This window comes from Lichenostomus cassidix, chromosome 6 (genome assembly GCF_008360975.1).
Source record: "Lichenostomus cassidix isolate B80296 chromosome 6, HeHo_3.0, whole genome shotgun sequence".
Classification (NCBI taxonomy): Eukaryota; Metazoa; Chordata; class Aves; order Passeriformes; family Meliphagidae; genus Lichenostomus; species Lichenostomus cassidix.
The window spans coordinates 33,076,357-33,092,486 of NC_139487.1; the positions used below are offsets into that span (position 1 = coordinate 33,076,357).

Below are 16,130 nucleotides of genomic sequence, written 5' to 3' on the forward strand. Positions count from 1 at the left end.
GTCTTGTCACTACATGCTCTTGTGAAAAATCCCTCTCCCTTGTTCTTGTAGATTCTCTTTAGGCACTGGAAGGCTGCCAGATGGATTTAAGAGAACTCACACCCTGCTATACCTCAGCTGTTCTGAGCAAGGCATGCTGATGCCAGAATTTAACATTTTTGGGGCACTACATATGCTCAGAAGGGCTCAGGGTGGCTTCTTCGAGGGCACACCTCAAGGGCTGTGTCCCATTCTGGGCCTCTCATGACAAGAGAGCCCTGGAGGGGCTGGAGAGTGTCCAGGGAACAGAGCTGGGAAGGGGCTGGAGCCCCAGGAGAGGCTGAGGGAGCTGGGAAAGGAGCTCAGCCTAGAGCAGAGGAGGCTCAGGGGGACCTTGTGGCTCTGCACAACTCCTGCCAGGAGGGGACAGCCGGGGGGTCAGGCTGTGCTCCAGGGAACAGGGACAGGACAAGGGGAAACGGCCTCAGGCTGGGCCAGGGGAGGCTCAGCTTGGACAGCAGCAGGAATTTCTGCATGGAAAGGGTGCTCAGGCCTTGGCAGGGGCTGCCCAGGGAGCTTTGCAGTCCCCATGCCTGCAGGTGTCCCAAGGAAGGCCTGGAGGTGGCACTGAGTGCTCTGGGCTGGGGACAAGGTGGGCATTGGGCACAGCTGGGACTCCATGGGCTTTTCCAGCCTCAGGGATTCTGGGATTCTGTCAGCCACAGCGAGCAGCAGTTGCCCCGTTTGCCCCAGGCGGAGCCGGGCAGGATAACCGTGTCTCGCTGCGGAGCAGCAGCGGGCAGGTCTGCGGGCAGGTCTGCGGGCAGCACTCCCACAGGCGGGCCGGGCACAAGATGGCGGCCGGCATGACACGGCGGTCACGTGGCGCGCGGTGCCACCGCCCCGCCCGCGGCCGCCGCACGGGACACGGGGCACGGGACTCGGCACGGCGCCGCCAGCGGGGCACCGCCACGGGCTGCAGCCGCCGCACCGCCCGGGACCGCCCGGCGGCCGCACCGCCCGCCCGCACCGAGCCGCGGCTCCGCACGGTGAGTGAGCGCCGACCCGGCGGCCTCCGGCTCGGCGCAGGCCCGGGGGTGGCGGCGGGACGGGACACCGGCGGTGACAGCGGGGACGCGCCCGCCGCCGCTCCGGAGGGGGACGCGTCCCGGGGGTTTCCGGCGGCTCGTCCCCGCGGCGGCCCCCGCAGCCCCGGGGGATGCGAGCAGAGCTCCGGCCCTCGCAGCACCGGAGGCTCCGGGCGCGCTTGGTGCTGCTCAGCTCGGGGGTCTGACGGAGCTTCGGTCCCGCAGCACGGGGGGAACTGGGCCGCTCGGCCCGCGGGGCGCCGGGGAAGGTGCGGTCTGCTCAGCCCCGGGCAGCTCTGGACCCCCGGCTCTGGGGCTGCAGCCCGGGCTGCCCGGGGGAGCTCTGGGACCCCCAGCCCGGGGGCTGCAGCCATGGGAGCCCACGGGATCTCTGCTCTGCACCCCCAGCCCGGGGACTGCAGCCATGGGAGCCCACGGGATCTCTGCTCTGCACCCCCAGCCCGGGGACTGCAGCCATGGGAGCCCACGGGATCTCTGCTCTGCACCCCCGGCCCGGGGCTGCAGCGTGGGGCACCCAGGGAAGCTCGGAGGGCTGCAGCCCCCTCAGCCCTGGGACCCGGGAGAGGTTCTGTTCTCCTTAGCCTGGTCAGGTGCTGGAGTGGGGGTCTGATCCTCGCAGCTCCGAAGGTCTGGGATCCCCTCAGCTCAGGGAGCCCCCTCACCCTGGGGGTTCTGGTCCCCTCACCCTGGGGAGGTGCGCTGCACGTCCCTCTGCGCCCTGGGGAGCGAGGGCAGGATGCTTCAAGCTCTAAAAGAAGGTAGAGGCAGCCGCTGTGAGTGGGAGCAAATCCACCCTATCCTATCTCACCCCATCTAGGGCTGTGGCGGTGATGTTGGGGCTGTGCTGCCTCCCTGGGACTGAGGTTCGTGGGGTAGCAAGGGGGCGATGGCTTCATCCCCCTCCTGGGGACGAACGTGCCAGGTGAGAAGGAACGGGGCGAGAAGGAGAGATTTCGCCATCACGGGCACCCTGGTAGGAGGGTGTGCTCCCTGTTTGCTCGTGGAATGGCTTGCTGATTGCCCGGCTGCAGTGTTTGGATTTTTCAGGGTGGATAAGGCATGAGGCTGTCGTTGTACTGTGTTCCTCCTGGAGGCCCTGTTTTGATCAGGGTTTCTAATTTATTCTGTCTTGTGTGAAAACCTCATTAAAGAGTGCCTCGGTGCCTTCAGGCACCGTAAATACACGGAGAGAGGATGGGAAGAGAGAGAAAAAGATTATTATTTGTAAAAAATGGGAGCTCTGCCATATTGACATGGTGCTGCTGAAGCTTGCTGATGCAGGCAGCCTCTCTCAGCAGAGCAGCACCGGGATGTCGATGAACATCCTCGTGTCACTCTGGCTGATGGTGCAGCCTGGTGTGACAGCAGGTTTTGTAGTGGTGCCTTCAGACTCCCTTCTCCCAGCTCCACGTGGCTGAAAACACTTTCTTGTTGGCTTCCATGCCCAGCTGTGAACTGGTACAAAACACAGACCGAGTACAAAACACCTGGCAGCTGAAGTCAGTGGAAGCGCTGCTGTGGATCTTGCTGGATTTGGGCTTGGCTATGTTTTTTTGGGGAGCGGATGCTGCATTGGAGTTGCATTCTGGTTGGTTTTGTGTAGTATTTTGTAGGTGTTCCAATTGCTCCAGTTGTGAAGTTGTTCAGAGTTTGGAAGGAGAGGGCAGTCCCCCTGCTTGGTGGCCGATGAAAGATAAAGGCTACTCTTCCAATAGGGGTAATAACCCCCCCTCTAAATCCAGAGAGATTGCTGTGATTTTTCTGAGATTTTGGGCATGTGGAGCAGAGCTAAACTCAGCTCAGATGCCTTTAAACGGTTTGTGATCTGTGCAACAAATGGTGATTTCCAAATTATCACACTTCTTTCTCCTTCCACATTATCAACTTGGGGACAATGTCTCAGTTGTTAATTAGCTTTTAATGTGACACTTATTAATTTAATAAATCCAAATAGGTGGATCATTTTCAGGACTTGGAGGTGTTATGGATATTATTTGACTGCTTGGAGTTAATGGTTAAAAAGAAGTGGTTTGTTGTTTTCCATGCGTCTCGTTGCTTCTCTCAACACTTGTCAATCTTGAATAGGTGCTGCATTTAATTAGATAATTCTTGAGTTCCCTTGAACTGAACTTGTGGAGGGAGAGCCCATGCACTGTGGGTGATGGTGACTTAAAAATTCTTCCTTCTTCTGGTTGCTGCCTCTCTGCATCATTCAACGTTGGTTAATTGGTGCACTAAATATGGGTGGCCTGGGACTTACTCAGGTTTAAAACCAATTTCAGCCTGGCCGTAAGGAATGGTTGCAGAATTAAAGGTTTTTTAATTGGGGCAGCAGGACATCCTGTGAGGAAAAAAAAAAAAAAAGAAGAAGCTCAAAATAATCCAGACCCTTGTTTGGGAAAGGGCCTGTTTGAGGAATAAAATAAATCCATAGAGCACCATGGAAGCCCATGGGAGTGTTGCACACAGGCCTGAAGGCCAGTTTTGTTGGGCATGGCACGAGGTCCCTCTGTCCCGGTGTGGTTTGCAGGGACATGTGTAGGGCAGGAAGGATTTTTAAGGCTGCCCAGCCAGGCAGGTCCAGGCTGTTCTCTGCTGAAGTGGAGCAGAGCACCCGAATGCTATTTCAGTCCTGATTCAAGTGCAGCACATCAAACCCAACTGTACAGGGAAAAAGTGTTCTGAAGCAAAGGTGAGCTTAAAAAGAGCTCCAAAACTTGAGTTTTTAGAGGTTTCTTGGATATGAAGGTTGCAAACTGAGCTCCCATGTACTGTCAGTGTTCTCAAGGGATTTTTGTGTCACTGGAGGGTTTTTGGGCCTCCAGACAGAGGGGCAGAAGCCCTTGGAGGGCTGGTGTTCTGCATGGAAACTCCAGCTTGTAATACATCTTGAATTCCCAAAATGTGTGGCTTCATTAAGTTGATAATTAAGTCCTGTCCCCCTCCTTCCCAAGAACGCTGGGGGAAATGCAGGAGACTGAGGAACATGTGGAACCTACTGGCTTTTTGGGATGCATTCATCCCAGGCATATTTTATTATTTTGAAAATCTGCTTAGAGGAGGCAGTGTTTGGTGCAAGTTACTTGGGTTGGGTTTTCATGGATCAGAAGAGCATCCATCCTAATAAGCCACCAGGTGTAACTGTGTAGTGGGGCTTGGAGGGACATGTCCTTGCCCATGGCAGTGAGGTGGAAAGAAATGGTCTCTGAGGTGCCTTCTAGCCCAAACCATTCTGGGATTCAGTGATTTAAATATCTCTAAAATGTTTGTCTGTATTGCTTCTGGTCCTATCAAAGGGGAGAAACTGCACCCCCCCAAATTCTTGAAAGTACCACACGGGCTTTGTTGTGATAGTCCTTGATCAAGAGCTAATTAGAGAAAAGGAAGTTTAATTTTGGAGACTGTAACATGTTTCTTAAAAAACGCAGTTACTGCTGTTGCTGGGCTTTGCAGTTCACTCATCCATATCAGGGGAGCAAGCCTAGAGTGGGACAGATCTCTTGTTGCTGTTTCTTTCGTGTGCTGCTGCAGTCCTGTCCTGTTGTCCAATTACACATCCATAATCAGAGAAAAACACTAATAAATCTTTATTGGGAAAGCATCTTCCGTAGGTTTTGCCTGGGCTAATTTGCTTAGATTTAAATGCACAACAAAATAAATCTCCCTCTCTAAAAGCCATGATTCTAAAGCTTTTTTTTCTCCCTCGCTTCCCAGCATGGTCTGCCTTATGTCTCCCTAATTTTGAAACTCCTTGGAAGTAGCATTTTCAGTTTCAGTGGGATTAAGGCAAAGCATATTGCCACTTGGAAAAAAAAAGAAAAGACTTCAAGGAGTCTCTGAAGTCCAATAGCTTTGAGTTTTTCTAGTGCAGGAAAACTGGTGGGTTCCTTACCAAGCTGGGGGAGTCACAGGTGTGGCAGCAGAATTCCTCAGGTGTGTCTGCTGGACTGGCTTTTTGGGGTGCTGTGGGCAGTGTCACATCCGTATTGGCTGTGTGGGACAAGGCTTGGGAGTGTCATCCCTGCTCTCTGTGGCTGGGGAACAGCACACAGTGGGGCTGTGTTGTCTAAGCCTTCATCAGAAAAAGCAGGAAGAAACCAGAAGTAAAACTAGCAGAGAGGGTTGTAAATCCTGTCTTAAGGACTGAAACAGCCTTAAATTGCCCCTTCTGAGCAGGTGGATCTGGAGAGGAGAGCTTTCACAGCCTTGGCTTAAGAAGGATTTTTAATAGCTGTCATCTCCTCCTGTCCAGTGCAGCCTACTCCTTTAATTTCCTTGAGTAAAAAAGAGCATTGCAATTGGGAGTGTTTTACAATTTCCCTTGCTGGTCCATTAGTGTATTAGCTTAGCTCCGTGTGTGTTGAATGCCACTAAATGTCACTTGCAAATTTAATGTTGGGAGCACTGAGATTTGTGCTAATTGAATTTAAAGTCTTATACTTGAATTTGTTAAAATGGCAGAGTCAGACAATCGAAATGCTTTAATGGGAGAGTGGAGGAGCACTTGCAAATCTGCTCTTGTTAGTGAATCCAGCAGTGCATTTGTGTAGATGGAAGGGGAGACCCTGAGCAGACAGATCAGGGTTTGATGGGGCTTTACTGTCCCTTTTTATATTGCAGTGTGGTGACAGTTGGCAAAATCCACTGTGTTGAAAGTCTTAATGCTTGACATCTGCTCAGGGTCATTGTTGACACCAACTTAACCTTAAATACTTTAGTAAAAATGGTAAAGATTATAGAGCCTTCCTGTTCCATTTAAATTTCTGCTTCTCCAGCCATTGTTTTAGGCACTGCTGGAGAAAGGTTAATTTGTTGGTCTTCAAACTCAGTTGTCTGTGTCTGTCTTCCGGGGTTTTTATTCAGGACATTAGCAACTTTTGCACCTGAGGGTTTGTTGTTTTGGGAGGAGTTGGAGGAGGGGTGTTTTTTGTTTGGTTGATGTTTACTGTGGGGTTTCTTTGGTTTTTTTCTGTTTAGTTTTCTAGTTTTAATAAACGACAGTCTATTCAAAACCTCTGGCATTTAACACTTCATTCTTAACTTCAACCAAATACCCAAGGGTTGGATGGACAAAAGGAGAAAAGGAGACATTGCTGCTGTGCTTTTTGTGAGTTAAAGTGCTAAAGAAATTACCCTCGATTGGAAAAGAGTCATAAAGAGTGGTCCTTGGCTTTCCAAGCAGTGTAAATCTGTGCCTCCCTAGATAGCACAGTGCTTTTAAGAAGTTTGTCTTGAAACGCTTTCATTATATCTCCTGATACCAGGCTTTGACCTTCTGCCACTGAGCTGGCATCTCAGACGGGCTCCTGGCATGAGCATCTCCTGCCACTTCCAAGTAAAATCTTATCAGGCATTGAAAAGTTTGACTCTGCAGTCGAGCACTGTGCCAGAGCTGTAAAAGCCCTATTTGTACACAAAATGGATTTCTGTTTGCTAGGAGGGCTGGGATAGTGCTTCAGTGACTGCAGGGATGGCTTTGAATCTACCTAGTAGTGAAACAGCTCCATCTAAATCGAGCGTCTCCTCCGCTCTCAGCTCTGCACTTTGTCTTCCCTGTGTCCCTGCGTGGAGTTTTCCGTAGTCAGGTTATATTGCTCTGGAAAACTTGGTCAGGGAAGTTAATTTAAAGCTATTTGAAAAGCTTGAAAATGATTCTGCTGTTAGGATGATGAAAAAGACCTTGAAAGTGCCTTGAGAGCGATTGCTGCTGGAATACCTGCTTGGCCATGCCGGTGGGGAGCTGTTCCCAGAGCCCTTCTGCCAGGGAGCACTCCAAGGGCTCCTCCTTCAGTGCCATAAAAACTGTGGCTGCCCCTGGATCCCTGGCAGTGTCCAAGGCCAGGCTGGACACTGGGGCTTGGAGCAGCCTGGGACAGTGGAAGGTGTCCCTGCCATGGCAGGGGCTGGAATGGGATGAGCTTGAAGGTCCCTTCCAACCCAAACCATCCTGGGACTCTGTGATGCATCAGGGCTCAAAACCCACTTGCTTTAACTGGGAGGGGAAATCCAGCACTGGTGGGTGATTGGGGAGCTCAGGGTGAGCTTTGCCTCTTGGGGAAGGGGCAGCGGCCTGTGGGTGTTGAGTGTCTGGGGAACACAGTTTTAGTGGAATGAAGAAGTGAACAAGATAGAGGAACACACGTTTTAAAGTGCTGAAGTTTGGAGGTGCTCAGCAGAGGCAGTGGGGGGAAGGTGATGTCCAAAGCAAGGCAAGAATGGACAGAAGGGGGTGAGTGCAAGCATGTGAAGATCCCTGCGAAATGACTCGACAGAACTTGTTGTTCCCTTTCCACCCGTGCTTTTGGGATCCACATTTAATGGAATCATGGTTTTATGGAGGCTCTCCACCCTGGGAGAAGCTTGCCTTTGCCAAGAACAATACTCAGTAATGGGCTGGGGGTTCTTATCTACTCTCCATGAAACACTGCAAAAGCCTTATTTTGCAGTAATGAGCAATTACCCGCAAATTAACAAAACCCCTTTTCAGATATTGTCTTTGTTTTTGTGCCTGTGCAATTTCCTAATTCAGTTTTTCTCCCTTTCAAAACATAAATAGATGGGTTATCAAAGGACATTTTAAAAACAAAAACAGAGCTCTAAGGACATTTATCAGAAGGGGATTATTTGGGTTCTGATAGTTTGTTCAGAATTTCTTTGCTTGCAAGAAAATGAGTGTCTGTGCTGAGAAGACACAGACTCATCCAGCCACGTGTCTTGTATCCAAGAATTACAATGTTTTAAGAGGGAATGCCAGAGTTCAGCCACGAGTTCAGGAAGTTTAAGTGGCTGTGAGAATACTTGTGGAGATGACAACCACGGGCAAATCTATGTTACCTCCTCCTCTGAGCAAGACTAACCCCAAAGAAATGTCAGGTTTTTCAGGGTCCTGTTGGGGTTTGAAAATGTCTGAGGAAGTAGACGGGCTGCTCTGGGGAGAGGGGTTCCCACCTCGTGTGGAGTAATATCCTGCAAGCTTGATTCAGTGCCAGGGGGTGAGGGAGGAGGAGAGGGAAGAACCTGAGACCCAGATGATATTGGATAGAGGTGCACCAGATTGATGGAATAAAGGCCATTAGCTGTTTGCTTCTCTGCACCCGGCCAGCTGATTCGATGTCTTTAATGAACTACTCCTTAAATATCTTAACTTCTGATTGCTGCTCCTTAACTCATGGTCCATCAGGGCACAAGTGAATTGAGCAGCATCATTTATAACTTGCCTACAGGGAACGTTCTCTGGCCACATTATCGAGTGGCTGCCCGTCCAAAATCCGTTTATGATTCTTCTTATGGGACTTCTCCTTTGCTAATGTTGTACTTAAAATGCAAACAATCTCTTTTAACCTCTTAACTTTGTAATCCCCCTCACAGTGTCATTGTGCTTTAATGCTGCCCATTTGTAGTTGGATATGAGCAAATGTTTAAAATAATTGTCCTCTCCACAAAAAAAGTTAGTTGGCTTCATACATCGTTTTGTCTTTTGTTTGTTAACTCTCTGGGAATCTTGTTTCCAGGTCCAGAACATCCATTTAGGTTTTTTCAAGGTAAAAGGTCTGAAAACAGACTAGAAATCATAGGGAATGCTGTCTTCCTTCACATGATCCCACTGTTATGGCTGTGTGTTGAAATTCAGCCTGCAGGATGTGATGTCATGCTAATAAATTAATGACTTGTGTTTATTTGAAGATTGGATAATAACCTGGGCATTGGGATAATAACCCAGGGAGCATTTGGCCCTTCTGCTCTGAGCTTCCCAGAAATTGTGATGTGGATAAAGCTTTGCCTGCCTTGTCTTGCTGCCCTTTTCAGCACGAGTGTTTTGGGGTGGGAGCTTTGTATTCATGCAGAAACACCCTGGCACTGTGAGGAGGGGACTTGGACACACGCTCCTGATACAGGCAGCTGTGGGGACACTGAGCTCTCAACCTTTGCAAGGTGAAGGTCCCAAACTCTGGGCTCACAGCTCAGGATGGAACCATTCAATGGTTCTGTGTTCACTGGAGAAGTGCTTGAGTTGCCCAGGCTGGTTTTCACTGGTGTGTTCCTCTCTGAGCGAGTGGTTGTGGTGGCAGGCTGGTGGCTTGTGGCAGGCACAGGCTCCCCACGCTGGCACCCAGGGGAGGTGTGAACACCTCAGACCTGTAAGCTCTGATCCCTATCACCAAGTCCTTGCTTTCAGCTTCAGATTTCATTCCCACAGAAACCAAAGGTTGGGTACATCTGTTCCAAGTGAGCTTTCCAGGCTGATTGAATTCCTGGCTGTCAAAGAGCAGTTTTTTCTTCCCTCACCTTCTCTTTGTATTCCCAGTTTTCATGGTTAAAAGGTGTTCTGTGAGGTTTTGGAGACATGCTCTGTGGTTTGCCTGGCAGGGTAGGGCCTTATCAAGAGGGAAATAACAACACAGAGGGAAACAGCAGCACGGGGAACATCAGTAAACGGGATTCTTCCAGGTCTTGTGTCATATGAAGCATTAATGACATTTTCTGCACCCTGAAGTGGAGCAGCTTCTGCAGTGACTCTGTCAGCTGTGTCAGCATACTTAGCTTGGGACTGATCTGTTGTTGAGTTTTGTTGTTCTTTAAAAATGAGAGGCAGCCGAGGGTCTGCACTAGACTGAAGTGGGTATTGCTTCTGGAACTGACCGGAGGAGACTTGCTGGTGGTGAACAGCCACAGTGACAGGATGTGTGCAGACAGCTGGGAATGCTCAGACTTGCTTGCTTCCCAGTACTGTCCTGGATTAGGGTAGCTGGGCTAGAGCCCAGTGCAGCCTGTGGGGTGTGTTCCAGTGGAACATTTGCACAAAAGGCTGTCCCCTGTGCAGCTAGTGCTGCTGGCTGCTGTCAGAGCTAGCACCATGGGGCCTGTTTGCCTGGGATTGCTGCAGCAATGCTGGAGTGTAGAATGGTGCTGGAGAGTTGCTGCAGCAATGCTGGAATGCAGAATGGTGCTGGAGAGTTCTTGCATCCTTTTGTCTTTGTTTTGCTGATGGTTATGGAGGAGGCCCCACAAACTTCAGCTGAAAGTGAGGAAAAGTCCATTTATTCCTGCAGACGCTGCAAAGTGAAACGTGAAGTATTTGGAGAGCTGAACATGCTGATCCTGCTGTCTTTATAGCCTTAAAAATGGGTGAAGAATTAAAATAAATAAAAAGAGGAATGGTTTCTGCAGTGGCCTCTCTGGAGGCAGTATTACCTTCTTGTGGTTCTGAGGATTTGTTTCCTTTCCCAGTCTGCTTTAAAAACATTTCCTTTTTCATAAAAGCAGTGAATTACTCCATGGACATTTATGTGAAGGGACTTGCTGGGTGCTTAATAACTTACTTATTTTATTTGGGTTGTCCTTTTTAAAAATGAAGTGTTCAAGTCCGGCCTTTAGAAGACAGATTGTCCTGCACGATTGTCTGGAGCGAAGTACCTTTCTGGTTTTAATTGGGGTTTTTATTGCTATGATTTACAGTGGCAGGATGAGGGCAGCACCGTTCCTCCAGTGCCTCAGACAAGTGGGAAGGGAAGGAGAAGGAGCAGAGCTATTCCTTATCTGGGCACTTTCTTAGGTGCTTTACAGAGTTGAGTACTTAAGTAATTCCTCTGTGTAAGTATTGATGTGCAGCAAAGCCACACGGGTTTAAGCACAACATTTAATAGAAGTATTCTCAGTATGACTTTGCAAATATTCTCCCAAGTTCAGCTTGGCACCGCTGGTGCTGCCTCTTGTCATCAGAGTGAGGTGGGTTTGTACAAGGCTCAGAAATGAGCAGGAACAAAATGCAGGAGTGTTGTTCTGGCAGACGTTGTCAAACTTGGATTCTCCTGCCAAGATGTGCAGATGCAGTGAATTTCCTAGAAATTCCAGGGAGGGGATGAAATTGATGTAGCTAGTTTGTAACAACTGCTGATTCAGTCGTTGAAGCATAAACTGGATTTTTAATGTGCTAAAGAAGGACACAGCGCCTGGCTTGGTAAGGTCAGCATCAGAAATTTAGGGGCTGTGTTCATTTTTCTTCTGTATTACAGCTTATGGAGAATATTTTATTTTTTCCTTAATTAAACTGCTTTTGCACTGTCTGTCAGTCCATCTTAAATCCTCTGTAGGAAGACCTGTGTCCGTATCTGGTGCAGGGCTGTGGGACACTGGGACACCCCTCCTGGTGCGGGGCTGAGGGGAGCTGGGAGGATGCTTTGCCACACTTCCTTCCCCTTCCTTTAAGAACCAAAACACCGACCAGAGCTGCAAGGGAGAGGAGGGAGGATCCTCTTCCTGCTGCTTGCCAGAGGACGTGTCTGGCTCGTCCCCAAGCTGGCTATGACGAGCCAGGATCAAACTGAAACTGGAGGCAGCCAAGTGCTGCTCCCGCCCAGGTCATAGGTGTCACCGTGCCGGGTCACTGGGACCTGCTGGCCCTGCAGGACATCCACCTGCATGTTTACACCCCGAAGTGCTGCCAGGATCCCAGTTCCAAGGTCAGCTTTTCCCAGCAGAAATCAGGGATTTTTTCCCAGCAGAAATCCCAGCTGGAGTCAGGGATCAGCATCCCCCAAGGGCTAGGCAGGGCAGAGCAGGGAGGGAGAGCTGGCTGCAATTCCAGCTGGGGGTGGTCCCATTCCAGCAATTAGGGGGGATTAATTGCTTGGCCAGAGCCCAGATGGCTCTTGGAGGGATGGAACAGATTCCTGAGCCTGAGGTGTGTCCAGTTTTGGGGCCTGTGGCTGGGGGGAGGTGGATGCAGGAACCACGTTTTTGCCAGATCCGAGGCCAACTGGCTCGTCAAATCTGCAATAGAAAAGTTTCTTTTGCTGAGGAGTGGAATGTCTTGTACTACTGATATTTCTAGGGACGAGAGAGCTTACATTTCTTGCTCACGTGGGGAACTGAAAGCAGCCCTGGTTTGGGCTGTTCCACGGAAATGGGCACAAACAACCATTTTCAGATGGGTTTGTCTATTGTCATGACTCTGGTGTTTTTATGCAGCACTCCTCTTGGCGTTATGTTGCTGTTACCCCTTTTGAACAAAGCATCTGTGCATTCCAGGGAAGGTCTTTTCTACTGATAGTGACTTCTTGCTTCTGAGCACAGGATTTCTCTGCAGCCCCAGCAGCACTTTTCTATTTTATGGAAGATTTAGCTCAATTTTCTACCCTATCTTCTGTTAATTTTTAGAGGAAATACGTTGCCTTGTTCAGGTCAAATTTGCAAATACATTGGTGGAGCTCAGTTTTTCTCTTTTCTGCGAGTTCAGTGCTTTTGCACCTTTCATAAATCATTTGATGAACTGTTGAAGCTGGAAGAGGCTGTTTGGTGTTTACAGAGCTAATGGAAAACTTGCGTAAGGGATGCTTTACAGGAAATGGCCTCTCAAAAAGAGAAGTAGTGCAAAAGCCAGTGATGTTTTCCTTGTTCCCAGACTTGTTTGGAAGAGATTATTAATCCCTCACATCTGTCCAGGTGCAGCCTTCAGACTCCCAGCTCCATGTTTTTAACAGGATCACAGCAGACAATTCCCCCTCCCTCTCCAATCCAGTATTTTGGTTTCTTCAGGGAACTTGTGTCTCTTACAAAAACCACAGTTTGGTAACAGGGTCTCAGAGTTTACCACAGAAACTGCCAGGAGGAAAAGGGGAAGGCAGCTCCTGCTGAAATACCAAAACCACTGCACAACAAAGTGTAGAAGGGTTGAGGTGGGTGGTGGGAATGGGGGGATGCTGAGTGGTAATGGGTGGGACTCCATCTGAAGGGCTCAGAGTTAAATCACAATCTGATTGTGTTCAAACTGTGTGTTCCCTAGTTGCAGTTCTCAGGACTGAGCTGTGGAATTCCGGGAAAGTGCCCACTGCAGACAAGCCAAGAGAACTTTGCCAGGTGCCAGATCTCAGGCTGAGAGTGTATCTCACAGCTGCCACGGCCAGGTGTGCCTGTCCCAAAGGGCTTTTTCCATGGAGGAGGCAGAGACTTAGCTAGCAGAGTTCTCTCCAAAGCTAACTCTGAAAAGATTTTTTTTTTTTTTAATGTGGAATTGTTTTACCTGTGTACCTATCAAAGCCTGGAGGGTTACCATCCCTTACTATTTGTTTACCTGCACAAGAGGATCATTGCAGCAATGCCTGGAAGAAACAAGGTTAAAAAGCAATTACCGCAGCCAGACAGGGGTGTGTTGTCCAGAAAAAAACCTTTTCCAAGTTAAATACCTTCTCCAAGTTGATGGCTTTTAGGTCAAGACAGAAGGTAGAAAACTTTCAGCATGTGAAACAAATTTCTCCTGCGAACTGTGGGAACCTCTGAAAGTTGAGATAACTTTTGTAGCTGGAAGCTTCAATTTGTTTGATTTATTTTACTTCCTTAGGGCTCAGTTGTACTTGTTTTCTTGAGTTGGTTTATTTGTGGACACACTGTACTGTTCTCCCCCAGGGATGACCCCTCAACTCTAGCAAGTCATCTGCCACTTGTAAATGTTGGTGTTGAGCCTGTTTAAAGTCTCTTCCTGAGATTTAGAGGTTATTTGTAGCAGGTTCAGGGTGTATGGATGGTTAACATACAGCAATTGCCATTCTTGGCTGGTTTCTGGGTTAATTAAACACACACCTGATTGTCACAGGTGTCATCTCATAGCTTTACTTGCAGCAAATGAGTCAAGTGCAAAGCCAGTTTGAATTCCTTGCCCTCAGTTCATTGGTGTGCAGGTGTCTCATTTATTTCAATGGCCACAAGAATCTCTTTTCCCAGGAGACTCAAGTTAGTGTTAAGAGAAGAATGTTCCTGCTGAATTTGGTGTGTGGGGCAGCTGAGGGCAAAGCCTTGCTGGGAATTTGAGGCCTGTGGTCCCTCCCTGAGCACGATGTCCTGGCAGGAGCTTTGCTGCTGACCCACTGTGTTTTACAGCCACGAGGGAATAAAACACTTCCAGCACACAGAGAGCAGATCCTCTGCCTCTGGACACCCAGGGAGCAGGTTCTGGTTGTGGAATTTGGGAGCAAGCTGCACCAGCAGTCACCAGTCACTCCTCTGCAGACCCAGCCCTGCAATTCAGTGCTCCCAGAGGGCGAGTGTGGATTGAATTCCTGTGCCATTACCTGCCTGTGCTGCCTTCCAGCTCCCTCCTGCTTCCCACTGATGGCTGAGGCACCGAGAGAATGGAGAAAAGCAGCACATCAGACAATTTTAGTGTAAGTGGGAAACGCTGCCTCACTTCAGCTCCACTTAACCCCTGGCTCTGAGTGGCTACAAGAGATTTGTGAGATGTGCTTGATACGTTTAAGAAATGAAAAGCCTCACTGTGAGAGAGGGGAGGAAGGAACTGCAGCAGAGCTTCAGGCTGGTGAAGGCACTTCTAGGTGTGCATCCCTTCCTTGCTTTGCTGTCTGAGGTGAAAATGGGCTCTGCAGTAAGAGGAGCTGCTTCAGGAGGAGCTGTGCTTGAAAATGGCCAGTTTGCTGATTTTTCCTTAGCTTTGCTTTCCTGCCTTGTGCAGGACGTGCTGCCCAGGTGTAACTCCTTTGCTCTGATGCACACCTGAGTTGTACTATGTTTTATTTCTGCCTTTGGTTCAAATAACTTGTGAAGGAGCTTCACTGACTCCTGGGTTCATACCACAGGTTTCCTTGCTGAGCCACCACTCTGGAGTCACCTGCTCAAAATTCCTCCTCTTTAGCTGACCCAGCTTGTTCCATCCTCTTCTTTCCCTGTGAAGCAAGAGACAAAAAGGTAGCATTTGTTGTAGTTCCCAAGGATCACGGATTCAGTGAGGCTGGAAAATCCCTCCCAGCCCATGGAGTCCCAGCTGTGCCCAATGCCCACCTTGTCCCCAGCCCAGAGCACTCAGTGCCACCTCCAGGCCTTCCTTGGACACCTGCAGGGATGGGGACTGCAAAGCTCCCTGGGCAGCTCCTGCCAAGGCCTGAGCACCCTTTCCATGCAGAAATTCCTGCTGCTGTCCAAGCTGAGCCTCCCCTGGCTCAGCTATTAGGATGGTGACAGGCTCTGTGTAAGCAGCTTGTGCCTGCGGGAAAGCCACATGAGGAGGTGACACCCATGTGCCAGTACAGATCTTGACTCCAGAAATACTCGGTGTGAGGTGAAGTGTAGCTGTTTTACCAAAACATGAAGTGGATATGTCTCGTTCTTGGTCTTTGCAAGTTTGCTTGCAGCTGTTGTGCCTGTGCCCATCCATTTTTTCCATGCTGCATCAGAAGTTATGACCTAAAAATAAACTGTGCTGTGCAGAGGAGTGGGAAATGAGACAGCACTGCTGATTTCAGGTTTCATTGCTGTGTGTGTGTTCTGTGCTGGGAGGCTTTCTGCTGGTCAGGGAACTCCAGCTGGGCTGAGCAGTGCAGGCTGTCATCACACAGCTGGGACTGAGCTGATGCTCCTCTGCTCTCTGGCCTGCTCTTAATCCAGACCCCAAATTAAAAAAAAAAAAACAAAAAAAAAAAACCACGGGTTTGAAAAAGGCAAAAGGTGGTTAGATTTTCTGTGAGGCGAGGCTAACTCCTGTAAATCTCTGAAAGGGAAGGGAACAGATTGATTTGCTGTGCTGGCATGCTCTGTGGTGGCTTGCAAAGGTCTCTGGTGAGGTGGCCATGAACTGCTCAGTCACCAATTTAAGCTGCTCAAAGGGCACTGCACTGGGGGTTTGCTCTGCCCGTGGCAGACTGATGATTTCACTGGACTAAGCAGGACAGTTGTGCCATTTCACTGGTGTTTGGAGAAGATCTTGAGTGGACAGGGAGGCTGAAGGTCACTCTTGTATCCCAGCCTCTTTGTCTGCTTTAGTGTTGACATTAAATTCATCAGCGCAGGGCAGCTTTTCCTATTGCTCTTTGTGCTTTGGCAGCAAGGACTGAAATCTGTGTTTCAGCTGGAAACTCACCCCAGCTCTGGTGCCTCTTGCAGGATGACTTCTGTGTGTTTCAGAATTAGGCATCCTCTCCCCACAGGTTTGTAAAGAGTGTCTTTGGAGAAGGAGAAGGGAGGGAGCTCCTTTTTAAAGGTGACAGGGCCTTGTGAAACCTGAGGTGCTGTGTGAGCCTTCTGGTGTATGACAAGCCT

At 49.4% G+C, this 16,130-nt stretch overlaps 1 protein-coding gene across 2 annotated transcripts in view; it reads left to right on the plus strand.

Moving 5' to 3' along the window:
- Positions 1 to 885: 885 nt before the first annotated feature.
- SGMS1 (sphingomyelin synthase 1) overlaps positions 886 to 16,130 on the plus strand; it is an 83,533-nt gene continuing 68,288 nt past the window's right edge. For both annotated transcript variants that reach the window (XM_085064454.1, XM_085064459.1), the window contains exon 1: positions 886 to 1,028. The gene's annotated coding sequence lies outside the window, so the exon portion shown is untranslated. The remainder of the gene's footprint in view (positions 1,029 to 16,130) is intronic.